We start from the raw sequence: 15616 nt of genomic DNA, 5'->3' as shown, positions 1-15616 counted from the left end.
TGTCTCTCATGAATAAATAAACAAAACCTTTAAAAAATATATGTATATATTTAAATATTTAAAAAAATATATATAAAGTAGTTGAAATAGAATTTTCTGAACTCAAGAGACAAAGCACCTTAAGAGTTTTAGTTAATTGTCTCTTGTGTATAAAGTTAATGTGAGAACAGATTTTAACAAAGTTGCTGGCAAGGTAAATTTTCACAAGTAGCTGTCTCAAATCATTTGGGGGATAAGCGGCTTGTGTACATGTGCATGACTGAATAAAATTTTTTCTTATAAATCAATTTCTCTGATAAAAATTATGTTTCTGGGGGCACCTGGGTGGCTCAGCTTGGTTAAGTGGCTGACTCTTGATTTTACCTCAGGACATGATCTCAGGGTCCTGAGATCAAGCCTGGTGTGGGGCTCCACACTCAACAGGGAGTCTCCTTAAGGATTCTCTCTCTCAAAAATAAATAAATAAATCTCTTTTAAAAACTATTGTTTTTAGATAGAAATCCTTAAAAACTCTTGCCATTAAAGTGTTATGAACCTAGATAGTCCAATGGGATAATGAGAAGAATAATCTCCAAAGAATTAAAGAGCAATAAAGTGCATCGTGACACGACCAGAGTATCATTCTTTGGCATACTTACCCACTATAGACTTGCTCAGAGAAAAAGGAGATTGCCACAGTAACAGATGGCTTTCATCTTCTGGAAAACTGTGTATAATATTGGACCTATCAGCCCATCTTTAATCTACTAGTGTGTTGGGGGAGCTGCACATCATCAAGATACCTAGTATTCTTAGCATGGTAGTACAAGAACATCAGTATCCCTAGACCATCCGGAGTAGAAGCAGCTGCATCCCAAGTGTTAATACGCAAGCAAACCAGGCAGGTGTTGTCAGCAAATGGTTGAGGAAACTTTTATCACCTGTTCATCTTCCTCAGGGAATAACTTTGGGGTGGGAACTCCAAATCCTAAAACATTTTGTATAGCATGAGTTGTAATTTAAGATCTCCAGCTGTCAGACATTATTGAAAACACAGATATGAGTGAGGAAAGTCTCAAATTCTCTGTGTTACTTCCAATCTAGGAGAAACTGGAGAAGGATTCTGACACAGGAGCTTCATATCCCTTGCTTTACAGTGGTATCCTCTGACTCCTAGGTGCAAGTGTCGTTGAGTATCATATTTTTTATTATTTTTTATTTTATTTTTTAAAGAGAGAGAGAGAGGCAGAGACATAGGCAGAGGGAGAAGCAGGCTCCATGCAGGGAGCCCGAGGTGGGACTCGATCCCAGGTCTCCAGGATCAGGCCCTAGGCCGAAGGCTGCACTAAACCACTGAGCCACCCGGGCTGCCCGTTGAGTATCATATTTAACAAAGGATCACCAAACAGAAAGAAATGGCAAGAGCTCATCTAGGCCAAATCTCTACTCTTGGGCAGAATCCTACTTGAACTTGGAAAAATAGTAGGCAGTCTTTGAAAGATATAAAGCATGAAAGTCAAAAATCTTTCCAGTAGTCAAATATTTCATAATTCTTGCAATAAGAAGCTTCTGTAAATGGGATTTTTAAAATTTTTGGCCAAATATTAAATTCTTGCTTAGAGTTTTCTCCTTTAACTTTTATTTTTGGTTTATTTTTAAGCATTAACTTGAATGTCAAAGTATAAAATTTTAGGATAGTTTAAATTCATTTTCTTAGTTCTTTAACAAAGACTATCACAAATGAATGTTGAATAAGAGAATGGGTATCCCTGGGTGGCACAGCAGTTTGATGCCTGCCTTTGGCCTGGGGCGCAATCCTGGAGACCCGGGATCGAATCCCACGTCGGGCTCCCGGTGCATGGAGTCTGCTTCTCCCTCTGCCTGTGTCTCTGCCTCTCTCTCTCTCTCTCTCTGTGACTATCATAAATAAAAAAATAAAAAAATAAAAAATTTTAAAAAATTAAAAAAAAGAATAAGAGAATATAATGGCCCCCCAAAGAAATGGGTCTGACCAGAAAGAATGGCTGTTTTCTAGCATAAGAAATAAATTGTTATTTTTACTTATTTTTTAATGTGTAAGAATGAACTAATATTGATTTAGAAACAGCTTAGTATCCTCAAACAGAACTCTTTGTAAGTTATTATCTCATTTTCTATTTTCTTTTATTCAGCATATAGTATATATTAAATCCTATTCCTCTTATCTGCTTTATTGATAATTATGGTATCTTCAGGTATCTTCTTGGCATTCTTTGTATCTAATTTTCAGTATCTCACCCTGAAGGAGAGATACTGTCCCTCAAGTTCCTTAACAACTGAGTTCCATAAAGTCAAATGCCATCCCAGGATTAAGTTCATCCCAAGAATATTACTTCCCTTTTCTGTTTTATTAGTAATGTCCAGTCTCATCAGATCTGGTTCTGGTTTCTTGCTTCTTTATCACATTAAATCCTTTTGGTTTATTGTTTCCATGATGATTTGTCTCATTATTGTCTATAGCTTTGGAGATGGTAAGGGATAACAATAAATGTAAACAATTGACAATCTTTAAGAAAATGGTATTTATCTTAATTTTCTAGTATTTATAATCTACCATCTAAGGTGGATTTAACTGCAAAGTGTTCAAATCTCAGATCTAGGGTAGAGAGCATTACAAGCAATTTCAGAGGTCAAAAATAAGCTCAACTTTTTTTTTTTCTCTCTACTTGTTTTAATTGAAATATGGTAATGATTTCTTTCCTTATTCTGGCTATTGTTTGCTAAGGTATGAGGTATTAAAATCATTGAGATTACTCATTGGAAGTATGCTAAAATAGGGGTGCATGGCTAAATGCATTAAGCATTCTACTTGATTTTGGCTCAGGTCATAATCTAGGGTGGTGAGATTGAGCCCCATCTACTTAAGATTCTCCCTCTCCCTCTATCCCTTCCCCCACTTACATGCTCTCTCTCTCTCTCTCTTGCTCTCTCTCTCAAATAAATAAATAAAATCTTTTTGTAAAAAGTATGCTAAAATAAAAAACCAGTATTTTTTCATAATGTAACATTTAAAAATGCTAATTCATTTATCTAATCTTATTAATATAAAGTTTATAAGGAAAAATTTGGCAAATTAGAGTCAATTGATTTTCTAAAATCTAAAGTTTAAAGTCACACTTTAATTTTTATAAAAAAGCCAAATCATGATAGCTTTAAAGATCAATAATACCAAACTCAATAAATTAAAGCTCTTAGACTGAAGCCAGCTGACTGCCATTTTGATACCACCCACAAGCTGAGAATGACTTTTACAAAAGACCCTTTGTAGGGCACCTGGGTGGCTCAGTCAGTTAAGTGTCCAGCTCTTGGTTTTGGCTCAGTTCATGATCTCATGGGTCACGAGATAGAACCCTGCATCGGACTCTGCAATGGGCATGGAACCTGCTTGTGATTCTCTCTCCCTCTCCCTCTGCTCCGCAATGCACTTGTGCATATGTGCACGCCCACTCTCTCTATCTATATATATATATCTGTATCTCAAATAAATAATCTTTTTAAAAAAACAACCTTTTGCAACCATTTTGATATCAAGAAGAGTTACTTAACCCTTGTTAAGTAAATGTCCTAAAAGAAAAAAAAAAGAATTCCATTCTTCTCATTTGTAGACATATATTTTTTAATGTTCCAGTTATTATTATTGTATTTTGAATGTTGTTAATAAAGCAATTTGTTGCCTACATTTTGTTAGATTTTCTATAATTTTTTATGTTTTCTATAAATGTCTTAATTTTTGCCTCTTGTCCCGCAAAGCTTAAAATACTTACTCTCTAGTCCTTACAGAAAAAATTTGCCAACCCCTACATTATATCATCACCAAATGCTACAATCACACTAATCCATTATTAGAAATATATACAATATATTTAGAATATATTTTGTATGAAGTCAACTCAAAATATCACTAGTAATTTTCTTAGCAAGAATATTTAATTATAATTTTCCTAAACTCATGAATATATCTTTTCTCTGCAGCTACTATTAAATCTAGGGGAATAGAATTGAAAGATAATCATTTTGACCCATCTATCTGAAAAGCATGAAAAATTTCTCAGGTGTTAACTCAGCTTATGTGACTACATTCAAGCTCTGCCTGCCTGCAAGGTAGGTGGTAACTATTACTGTCATGTGAATAGAAAGTTGCTTGAAAGCCTGATACCAGGCACTTTCCTGGTGATTTCATTTAAATTCTCACTCTAGGTTCATGCAGTGCTATATAGAAAACTCTGGCTCTGAACCCTGCTTTTTATTATGTTCTCTCCCATTGGTAGAGTAGTTGTGTTGTTTTTCAACTATGTGAAAAGTGTCTTTAATATTTACGTGCCTTTCATATTTCCTAACATGGATTGTAATCGCACGATTCTTTTATATCCCTATCTTACACAGCTACTCCTACTATTCTTTAACAACCATTGTCAATAATCTGCACAACACAGACATGTATTCATGGTAAGACTTGAGAAGTAAAGGGATTCTGGAGTATAAGCAGAGGAAAATTAATACACAAGAGTGATATTAGCAGTGAGGTTCAAGAAGAAATCTTTATGGAGCTAGTACACCCTCTCTCTTTCTCTCTCATCTCATCTCTATACCTTCAATCTATGTTCATTTTCAAATAGTCTAATTTATCCTATTCTCCTTATCCTTAAAATAAATGGTTCAGATGTAACTACTTAAGACTAACCAAGGAATTTACTAATATTTAATTATCGTTTCCAATTATTTTGAAATGCTTAATATTTAAAAAAAGGAAAAAAATGAAAGAATTTTGATTGTATAATATAAAATGCTTAAAATAGTTTGACAGAAAAGTTGATGTTATAGAAAGTTATCTAGAAATTGATATTCATTTAATTTTTATGCAGAACATTCTACTAGGAAGATACATTTTTTGAAAGAAAGATTTTTAACAGGTTTAGAAATCTAACTCTTTAAGAATTAGATAATATAGTTTTACAAAACAACCCAAGGCCCATCACAAGTTAATAAGCAGAAAATTATTTACCACTGAGAAGGTGTTTTAATACTTAGTAGGCATGAGATAAAGGAATGATCAGAGTATTGTAGCGTTAGCAAGGGAAATTGGTACTTTCTTCAGGAACATCTGCTTTGCTCTCGGCCCATTTTAGGTGGCACAGTGAGCAATATTCAGCCATGAGCAGGCTACCATTTGCCCTCAGAACCAGTGGACAGTGACCCAGGAAATGAGAAGCTCTATAACCATTAGGCAGATGAGATAAGAAGTGCTCATCCAGTGCTTTTTGATTAGGGGCTCAAGTACCTGACACCTGTCAACCATTCCATTCTGTAGGCAACACTAAGATTACAACTTCTCACACAGACCTCAGCAGCTCTGAAACCCAGGATTATTTCTAGTTACTTCCCCAACTGACCGGCTAGGTCCACCTTTTACTTTATATTATTTCCAGTCTGTTTTCCTGTTTGTCCTGTTTTCCATCTTTTCCTTCCAAGTTCTAATGAATTTCAAGGAATTTTTTTAAATCTTTGGCACTTTTACAGATTACACTCTATATTGTAGAAACCTCCCCAATTAAAAAAAAGAAAGAAAGAAACCTCCCCAATTACATGACTCCCTTCATACTAGGAAGGAATTGTCAAAAAGGTAGGAGAAGACCAAGTTCAAGTAGTACCATAGAATTCTAGGGAAGGTACCCTCAGAGAGAGAGGGTTCAGTAGTGTTCATTGCTGCAGATGAAGACTAAGAAAAGAAAGAACATAGGCTTTGACTTATGAAGGCTTCAGCATTGTTTTTTCATCCTTTCCCCATTTCTGACAAATTTTCCTGATTCTTCTCTATCTTTAGCATTAGGGCTCTTTCCACTCCCCATTGAGAGAATCGCCACTATCCCACTATCTTAAGACAAGCCTGAAGAAGTAGGATCATGGAGCTCCAAGGAAGACTTCCTCAAGAGTGAGTGTTTGGCATTATCAACGTTCATTGCTATAGGGCTTAGGAATTAATGAGAGGGCTGTAAAGAATGGGAGGGAGGTAAAACTGAGGAGATATTTTGGGGATAGGGAATATTTATCATCTGTTGTAGGAGAAAAAAAGAACCCACAAGAGAAATATTGCAGATACAAAAGAGGGGAAAAGTTGGGGAATGGGATAGTACACTTATGCTGAAGCAGGATTGGAAAAGCAGAGTCTGAATGAATTTACTAAAACATTAGTGGAGCATTGGAGTTAAGACAGATGGCTCTCATTTTAGTAAACTAGGAAGCGTTATCAGATTACATTTGTTTAATTGCTCATATAATTCAACTGAGTTGACATAGAAATTTATATACTGGTTCAAGAGAGCTGACTGAACATTTTGACAGCTTTGTCTTTCCTCCCTACAAGAATTCTACTGAACTGACAGAAGAAATGTAAAAAAATAATAAATCCATAGCAACTACAAAAAGCAGGGAAGGGTGCTATCAGAAGTGCAGATTTCTGGGAAATATTAAATAAGTAGGATAAGACTGATGGCATATCCCAACAAAGTTGAACCTACATCTCCATAGAAATGGAAAAGATCTTCCAAAACAAAAGGAGCCAATAAATAAACCCAAGAGTAAAGGCTATAAGGAACTGAGAGGAATAGGCTATGTCTGGTTGGCCAGTTAATCTCCAGCACCCTGCTTTCAAAGTATCTGACTCCACTCGTACAGGACAAAGCCACAAACTTGGAATTATAAATATGATATGGGAGAGTCCCAAAGGAGATTTTAATGAAATAGGGTCTCCTCTGATTCATGGGCCCTCCCCAAAATAAGAAAATGTGTCCACCCAAAAGGCATGCTATATACACAAGCCAACCCAGCAGTTGGTCAGCACCATGTAATCATCTTTGCTGTCAGAGCCAGGAGAACATCGTCACTTAAAATACACTCCAGGTAACAATATTCCATAATCAAGATCTTTACATGTAAATACGAAGAGATAACCAAGAACCAAAATTCAAGAATAATCGACACAAACACAAAAGAGGCAATGAACTCCACAAATGTGGTCTACTTTTCTGAGTATGTGTAGAAACTATGGTGCCAGAAGGAATACTTTTCTCAATAGATCACCTTGCCCATCAGAGGGACACAAAGATTAGTGATGGTCTCTCTCTCATCCTAATGAAATCCTATATGTTCAGAGTATTTCTCATTGGGCACCTACTAGCATTGGATCATATGGTCAGGCTGTTATGATTAGTAGACATGCTTAAGGTTTTCTTATTTTTGTGGCAATTGACTAAATATGTGAAGTAAGTTGATGGGTTGGCTCTTTTTTAATAACAAAATTTTTTATTTTTTTAAAAGATTTTATTTTTTCACAAGAGACACACAGAGAGAGAGAGAGAGAGAGAGGCAGAGACACAGGCAGAGAGAGAAGCAGGCTTCCCATGGGGAGCCCAGTGTGGGCTTGATCCTGGAATCCCAGGATCATGCCCTGATCCAAAGGCAGATGCTCAACCACTGAGCCACCCAGGTGTCCCAATAACAAAGTTTTTAACTCAACTATAATATTTATCGTATTAGTGATCCCAGGTATGGAGAGTGACATCTTTAAAAGGGGGAACCTGATTTATAGGCATAAACAAAAAAAGCAATTTTATATTATCTCATCTACAAAAAGTTAATCAAAAGATATACTACATGGATTTTTTGGTAATTAACTGAAAATAAATGTAAATTTATTTTACAGCACAATTTTAAATGTTTAAAAATGATTCCTGGATCAGTTTCTGCAGTGGAAAACTTCCAATGGTTCTTATTTGTTGCAGTCTTAGTTTAGGATATGAAACAAAGATGTTTGTTAATTTTTGCTTATTGATTTCTAGCTTAATTAAGTAGTGATCAAAGAATGTATTCTAGATGATTTAGTGTCTTGCAATTTGTTGAGACTTATTTTATGGCCCACATAATCCATTTTGGTTATGGTTCATTTGCATTTATAAAGAATGTGACTTCTATTATTGTTGGGTGCAGTGTTGTATATATGCCAAATTAAGAGAGGTTTATTAAAAATATTCTTTAGATCTTCTACATCTTTGATTTTTTTCCTTTCCTTTCTTCACCAATAATTGAGGGAGGTGGTTGTATGGATTTGCCTTCTTACATTTGGTCAATTTTTGCTTTAGATATTTGAAAATATGTGAAAGCAAATTTATAATTGTTTTATCTCTCTGATAGATTACCTTTTATCATATAACCATTTTTAAAGTAGAAAGGTGCACCAGTTTTTCAGGTTAGAGTTACATTGGTATATGTTTTTCCATCCTTTTATTCCCAATCTTTAACCTTATATTTAAAGAATATCAATTATAAATAGCATCTGATTGTATTTTTTTATCTAGTTTGAAAATATTTGCTTACAACTAGAGTAACCTCTTTTAATGTAATTAGTCATGTATCTGTGTTTATAATTATCTGTTTTCTGCTCTTTTCATTAGTTTCATGTTCCTCTTTTTCGTTCTATACATTATTTAAGGTTAAACAGACTTCTTTCCTTATTTTACACCCCCACCCTTATTGGTTTATTAATTACACATTCTTTTATGATGCTGAGTACATATCCTAAAGAATACACTCTCTAGCCTTAACTTATTGCAACCTAATATAATTCCATACATTTAAGACTTCTTGACCTACCTAGGACCTTAGAATATTTTACATTCATGTGTCACCATCCTCTGTGTTACTGTTATCAAACATTGTATTGCTGCATTTATTTTATTCCCCAGAATCCATCATAATTACTGTTTTGTACATTCAGTATTCATTTATATTGACCCAGTTTTACTATTTCTGTTGAACATCTATACCTCCATTTGGAATCATTTAACATTTGCCAGCAGATCTAACCTTTATATGCATTTTAGTGAGGATATGTTGGTGATAATTTCACTTGCTATTTTATCTGTCTGCTAATGTCTTTATTTTACCTTCACTTTGGGAGAGTATATTTGGTGGGTATAAAATCTAGGATGACAGTTGTCTTTCAGCAACCTGAAAACGTCACTCCATTACCTGTCTTTTATTATTTGCATTTACAAGTTGACTACCATTCTTATTTCTGTACCTTTGAAAGTAAGGTATATTTTTTCTGTTTGGTTATTCTCAAAATTTATTTTTTCTTTTTTCTATAGTTTTTAGCATTTTACATGATATGTCTTCCTTTGCCTTGATGTATTTTATTTTGGAAATTCTTTGTCCTTATTTTATTCAGTTGTTTCCTGTCCTATTATTTTCTCCCTCCCCCCAGTCTGGGACACAAATTAAATATACTTTTTGTACCATTATCATATGGTAGCTACAAACTTTAGTATTTCCATACATTTTTTTACCCAAGTTTCAACCCAAATACTTTCTGGTATTTCTTCCAGATCACTTATCCTCTCTTCAGCTTCCAATATTCTATCTAACCCACCAATCTTGTTCTTACTTCCAGTTATTATATTTTATTAGTCTTCAAATTTCTATATGATTTTTTAAACAAATTCTACCAGTCTAGAATCTATAAATTCTTCATGTCATTTGTTTTTTCAAACCTATTCATCGTAGCTCTTTTTTTTTTCCAATCTGATAATTCCAATAAATGGTTCATCTATTGATCTGATGTTTTTTTTTCCTGTCTTGTTTTGTGTTGTATGTGTTTGTGTGTGTGTTATTAATGCCAAATATTATGTTTGCTAAACTGTAGTAAATTTGGATAATGTCACCTTTCCCTGTGAATTTCATTGGACATTAGAGTGTTGGCAGATTACTTTATTCTAGTGCTAGGAGTCAACCGCAGATTTGGTGATTGCTCAATCTATCTCCCTTTGTCTCTGCTTTGCTATTGTGGATACCTAGGTTTTTAATTGAGATCCTGGGTTGTTTTCTTTTTTTAAGATTTTATTTATTTATTTTATCTGAGAGAGTGAGAGCACACATGCCTGTGTGCAGGGGCGGGATAGAGGGGAAAGGAGAGGGGTGAGCCGACTCCATGCTGAGGTGGGGTGGGTCCAACTTTAGGACCCTGAGATTATGACCTGAGCCAAAATCAAGAGTTGGATACCTAACTGACTAAGCCACCTAGGCACCTGGAGATCCTGGGGTTTTTAATTAGGGGGATCCTTCTAAGATTACCCTTTAGAAGTTTCCAAATTCTATTTTTTTTTTCTCCATGGAACTGTGTGACTGTGGAAAACCTTGCTTAGTCCTTCAGTGGCTCTTTTTTTTTTTTTTTTTATAAATTTTTATTTATTTATGATAGTCACACACAGATAGAGAGAGAGAGGCAGAGACACAGGCAGAGGGAGAATCAGGCTCCATGCACCGGGAGCCCGACGTGGGATTCGATCCCGGGTCTCCAGGATCGCGCCCTGGGCCAAAGGCAGGCACCAAACCACTGCGCCACCCAGGGATCCCCCTTCAGTGGCTCTTTATTCTTCAGTTCATTTATCTTTTGGAAATGCATGATTTATTGTTTGCCTTAAATTTTATAAAATAATTACATGTATCATAAAGTATATACTTTTAGATTATAGCAACTTCCCTTATTCAGCATTTAAAAAGAAAAGCTTCTTCACATAGTCTGTTTTCCCTGGAACCCAAGTAAAGTTTGTTTGTTTGTTTTTCTTCTTTTTCATTTTCTTAACTTGGTCTCAGAGTTTGTATCATTAAGGTAGTTATTCATGTTTGGAATAGACATAAGATTATAGAATTTAGCACTGGAAGGAACCTACGACATCATCTTCTGTTGGCTAACCTCCCACACAGTGCAGAAATGCTTCCTGCAGCATCCTTGGCATATGCTCATCCGGTCTCAGTTTGGATATCTTCAGCAAAGGAGCTCATCATTTCCTGAAACAATCCATTCTGTTGGACAACTCTATTTTAAAAATCCTTATGTTGAGCTAAAATATGCCTCTTTGTAACTTATACTCATTTACTCATTGTTTCAAGTTTTCCTTCTGGAGTAAGTCAAAACAAGAGAACATTTTAGATAGTACTTAAAGCAGATCTAAATGCCATTCCTGTCTTTTTTATTTTTAATTAAAATTTTTTGCTTTCTTGTCCCAAACATTGAACATAAATTGCTAAGCTTAGATAATAATCAGAAGTCCATCTACTTGGTAATGATTAAAAATATCTTCACATTATACAAATCCCTCTGGCATTTTGAAGATAAAAATCCTTTTTTTAATTACCTTGAATCATATTTTTTAATAAAAAAAAGGAGTAAGAAAACCATCATCTATTTTCAAAGATGACACTACATTACCACTTGTGGGAATATAGAGAAAACCAGTCTTCAGTTATAGAGATGTGGTTGAAATCTGGTAGTGTGCATTTTTTGTTTTCTTTTTATATGGGTAGATTGCCTTTAAAACCTGTTGTTTTTGAATTAATAATAATGGCAATAATCTTACAGTACCTAATACTTATTGTGCATTAGCAATGTATAATTCATTTATCTTGTCTCTACTTTAAACTGAGTTCTCTGCTCAATATAAACTGTAACCCCCCATAGCATAATTTACAATCCAAACAGGGCACTTTAAGTCAAAGGAGATGCTGTCAGTAATACACAGACACAACAGGTGTAAACTGGAAGTGTCCAGGCAGAGCAGGATTTATAGTCACTCTTCTTAAAGCTAAATTCCAGGTTACTCTTTCTTGGTCAGAAATTTGTATTTGTATATGTGCCTCATTGTTGCAAATAGCTCTGAAAGGCATTTTTTTAAAGGTTAGTATGTTCTCTCCTGCTCATAATTTAAGATCCCACTTAAATCCCACTCTCTCCTTCACTTTCATGACTGCACAATGTAGTTTTTTAGGCAAAATTTGGTACTTTTTTCATAACTTGTCAAAAAATGAAAAAAAAAAAATCCACTGTCCTTGTCCAGCCCTTCTTCAGCTAAAATGAGGAAAGCCGTAGGGCTTGGAAGGCTAGACTACTATCCTCAGGCAGTCCCTTATCAGCCCTTATCCCAAGATCTGAGAAGAGGTGGAGAAGAGGTGGAGTTTGAAGAGTCTGAGCTGTTGTGTTTATAATTCCCATATTTCCAGGCCTAATTAAAAGACAGAGCATAGGAAATGCTCTGCTTCCAAGTTATTTTGCAAAAAATAATGCCCTTTTTATAAAACTAATCCTATGATTCCTAAAGAATACCTATCCTCATTCTAAGCCCATCTTCATTCTCAACCCTGACTGAACAATCAAGTGGGGCCGATGCCTGAGTTTCACTTGGATTTAATTGATCTGAGATGGAGCCTGAGTTTGAGGACCTACATATATATAGGGTTTCTAGGCTACATGGGGTAAAGGGGTGAATAGTATTTTTCCTGGCCTAATATCTGTGATTGCAAGTTCTGGCATATGTAAAGTACATGTAAGAGGATCACATAGACTACAGATCTTCATACCCCCAGATCAAGGAATCACTTTGAAACTTCTGGTTAATTCTAAAGGAAACTTTCAGAATTCTGACAGTATATCGAGGGTGGAGGTGATTCTTAATTTCCCCTCCCCAAGAAAAATATATGCTTTTAACCTCAGCCTGACAGAAATCACTTTGATTAAGATCTTCTGATCATAAAATAAAGAACTTGATAAGTTTCTGCAGTATTGCATACTCTAGAAATTGGATCAAAGCAGAGATTAGGCAAGCTTTGGGAAAAGTCAGGTCTATCTTCCTTTTATTTGTAGAAGAGGAAAACAAGGGATAGAAGTACTTGTTTCCCTTGTTCTTGCCTTTTTACTCTTTCAAAGGGGTTTAAGGTAGTTACCGTTTATTCTGTCTCTAAGGAGGCAAGTTTCACACAACTAATTTTCATTAGGAGTAATATTAGATAATCATCATGCAAAAGTGCCTCCTCTTTTTATGCTGTCTTTTCTAATTTATGCATTGCTAGAGTGAGACTCTGTGTCTGACTCTAGAATGCGTTGAGGGAAATATTTTCCTAGCTTAGAATCCAGTACTCCTTTTTCTTTATGGCTTTACATCAACATGTCCTCTGCTCTATTTTTAAAAATCTATATACAATTTTCTTTCCTGAGTAAATTAAATCTAAAAAGTCAGCTGTCAAATCATGATTTTGACCATTGACTAGATATTTGTGATTCTGCCTACTATAATGAAGTGAATCTCACGTGAGCCAAGCAACTCAGCTCTCCTACCAAACACTGATCCATAACCCTGCCAGAGGCCATACTGCAGTCAAACTTCAGTTTGGAGAGTTAATAGTTTCCTCACGCTCCTCCCTCTGTCAAGTATATTTAGCTGAGCTTGTGCATATGACTTCAGTTCATAAAAAGCTTACAAGTGCAGCTGGAATGCTTAGCATTTGATTGTTACATAAATAAGTATTTGAGAACATATGTAAACTTGACAGTGTTAGTACCAGATGTTCCAGTAACACAATAATGTAACTTCGAATGTCCGTTCTCACTTTTGGCTTGTTTATTTTGGCAGTATCTCTTTATCTGCTAAGTTTCAGATAAGCACATATTAACTCTGTCCATAGTGTGGATCCTCTTATTGTTGCATTCAAGTTGCATTTATTATATTTAGTGTATAGAAGTACAAATATCAAAGACATTAATACACAAAGTCATTTTTTTATGTCTTTATAAAATACAAATATTCAACTCCTAAATGTTTGTGGTATATAAAAAATAAAGAAATCTCTAGGCGTCTGTATATATTCTCATCTTTATGGGAGTTGCCCTTCCAATTATGGATTGTCCAAGTATTTTCTTTCTCTCTCTGATGACCAGGCACTTAAATTAAGACTTTAAACTAAGCGTTTGTCAGGCTTCCCCTACCCCCTCACAATAGCGGACCATATCTTGTATGATAGAAGCTATTAGCATTCTAAAGCACAATTTTTTTTTGTTTCTTTGTGGCTTTATTTTGCAGTTACTTCAAACTTACAGAAACTGACGGGAATAAGAATAATCATGGAATATTCCTGTATCTTCTACCCAGATTTACCTGTTGTTGACATTTTGCCCTATTTCCTTTATCAGATGAGTATGCTCACTTGCTCTTTCTCCCTCTATTTGCATAGGTGTATGTGTGTGCATACAAAACATATTTATTATGTATTTATATATGTGTGTAGGTGTGTGCACACGTGTTGTTTTGAGCCTTTAAAAGTTAGTCGCATGACCTTTTACACCCTTCAGTGTATATTTTTTTCTAAGAATAAGAATACTGTCTTGCAAACAAGTAAATTTTAAATTGATATGTTTTTCTGATCTTCCATCTGCATTCTGCCTTGCATGGGCTTTGACTGATAAAAGACTTTGTCTCAGTTAGGGGCAGTCCTATGTGAGGTGTGAATTTCCATCGGTGATCCTCTGAAAATGGTTCTCAGAGATGTGAATCCAGGACCTCCTATACTGGTTGCCTCTGATCATGAGGGAAGGAGTGGAGCAGCATTCAGATAAGAATTAGTGTAGTAAGGAATAGTAGGAAAAGGGGAATAAAAGGCAAGTGGGTAAATGATTACTAATTTTTAGAGTGGTCCTAGGAATTATGCTTTCGGTTGGCATAATGGATGCATGACTCTCTTTCTGGAAGGAAGAGAGTCAACTGAGTTCACTGTTTGAATTGCTTCCCTTGGTGGGAAGTGTGTTTTATTTATATGCAATATTATAAAAAAATATTTTAGAAACACACTGTATTATAAACTTTAAGCTCACCTCTAAAAATACAAGAAAATGAAAAAATGTGCATGAAGTTAAGTAAGAGGAGATCTAATTAGCATTCTTACAGAATGAGCTGTAGATTTACTTGAGACTTACTAGGGGAAAAATACCAGAGCACCAGACTAGCACATCAATCATTTGAAATTGCCTGACAGTCTTGAAGAGGATATCCTGGCTGCAGAAAGCACATAGCTGTCTTAAGGCTAGAGGCCCAGGTCAGGACATAGTAAGAACAAAAGATGAGCACTTTTGAGAGGAACCAGCTGGCTTAAGGTGATCCAAAGTGCACAGATGTTAAGGGCTCACTGTTCCAATAATACCATTACCTAACACAAGAATAACAGAATAACCATTAAAAAAATTATGAAACTTGATTTACCAGGTTGACCCTTGAGATCTGACAAATGTGTTTCTTTTCCATCATGCTAATTTTCTATTTTTATCTTAATGTTATTTTTATATGTGTATTCTTGAAAAATAAAATATACTGAATCTTTCTTAGAAATATGTATAGAATCCTGTTCATGTGAGATCTTTAGTGGTTTTTTAAATGCATCTAAGCACAATATCCAAGAATCTATAATTTTCTCCGTGTCTGCATCAAAATTCCTCAAACTCTAACACTGGTGGTTCTGTGGCAAATAGAGAGATGTTAGATCTCAAGCCAATTATACAGCTTCTGGTGTGGCGTTTGAATGTAAAAAGGAGTAATCTAAAACTTAAGAGCCAATGTGTTTTGAATCATGGGAATAATCAGGAACTGGAAACAATGGTGGTTTGGAAAATGTTAATTTTGTCGTTGCTGAGTGTGTTATAGTCTAAAGTCATGAAAAATGGTTCTACATTCTTAAGACTGTGGTCATTCCTTTTCTATTCAATTATATTGAATACTTTGTGAGT

General features: G+C 35.1%; 1 protein-coding gene across 7 annotated transcripts in view; it reads left to right on the top strand.

The window, feature by feature from the left end:
* Positions 1-15221, top strand: part of DPH6 (diphthamine biosynthesis 6) — a 196364-nt gene extending 181143 nt beyond the window's left edge. For all 7 annotated transcript variants that reach the window (XR_007407500.1, XR_007407502.1, XR_007407501.1 and 4 more), the window contains 3 exons: positions 3991-4119; positions 5840-5947; positions 13923-15221. The gene's annotated coding sequence lies outside the window, so the exon portion shown is untranslated. The remainder of the gene's footprint in view (positions 1-3990; positions 4120-5839; positions 5948-13922) is intronic.
* The last annotated feature ends 395 nt before the right edge of the window (positions 15222-15616 follow it).

This window comes from Canis lupus, chromosome 30, assembly GCF_003254725.2.
Source record: "Canis lupus dingo isolate Sandy chromosome 30, ASM325472v2, whole genome shotgun sequence".
In the NCBI taxonomy this organism is placed as follows: Eukaryota; Metazoa; Chordata; class Mammalia; order Carnivora; family Canidae; genus Canis; species Canis lupus.
The sequence above is the reverse complement of the archived record's forward strand: the minus strand, read 5'-3'. Positions and strand labels throughout refer to the sequence as shown.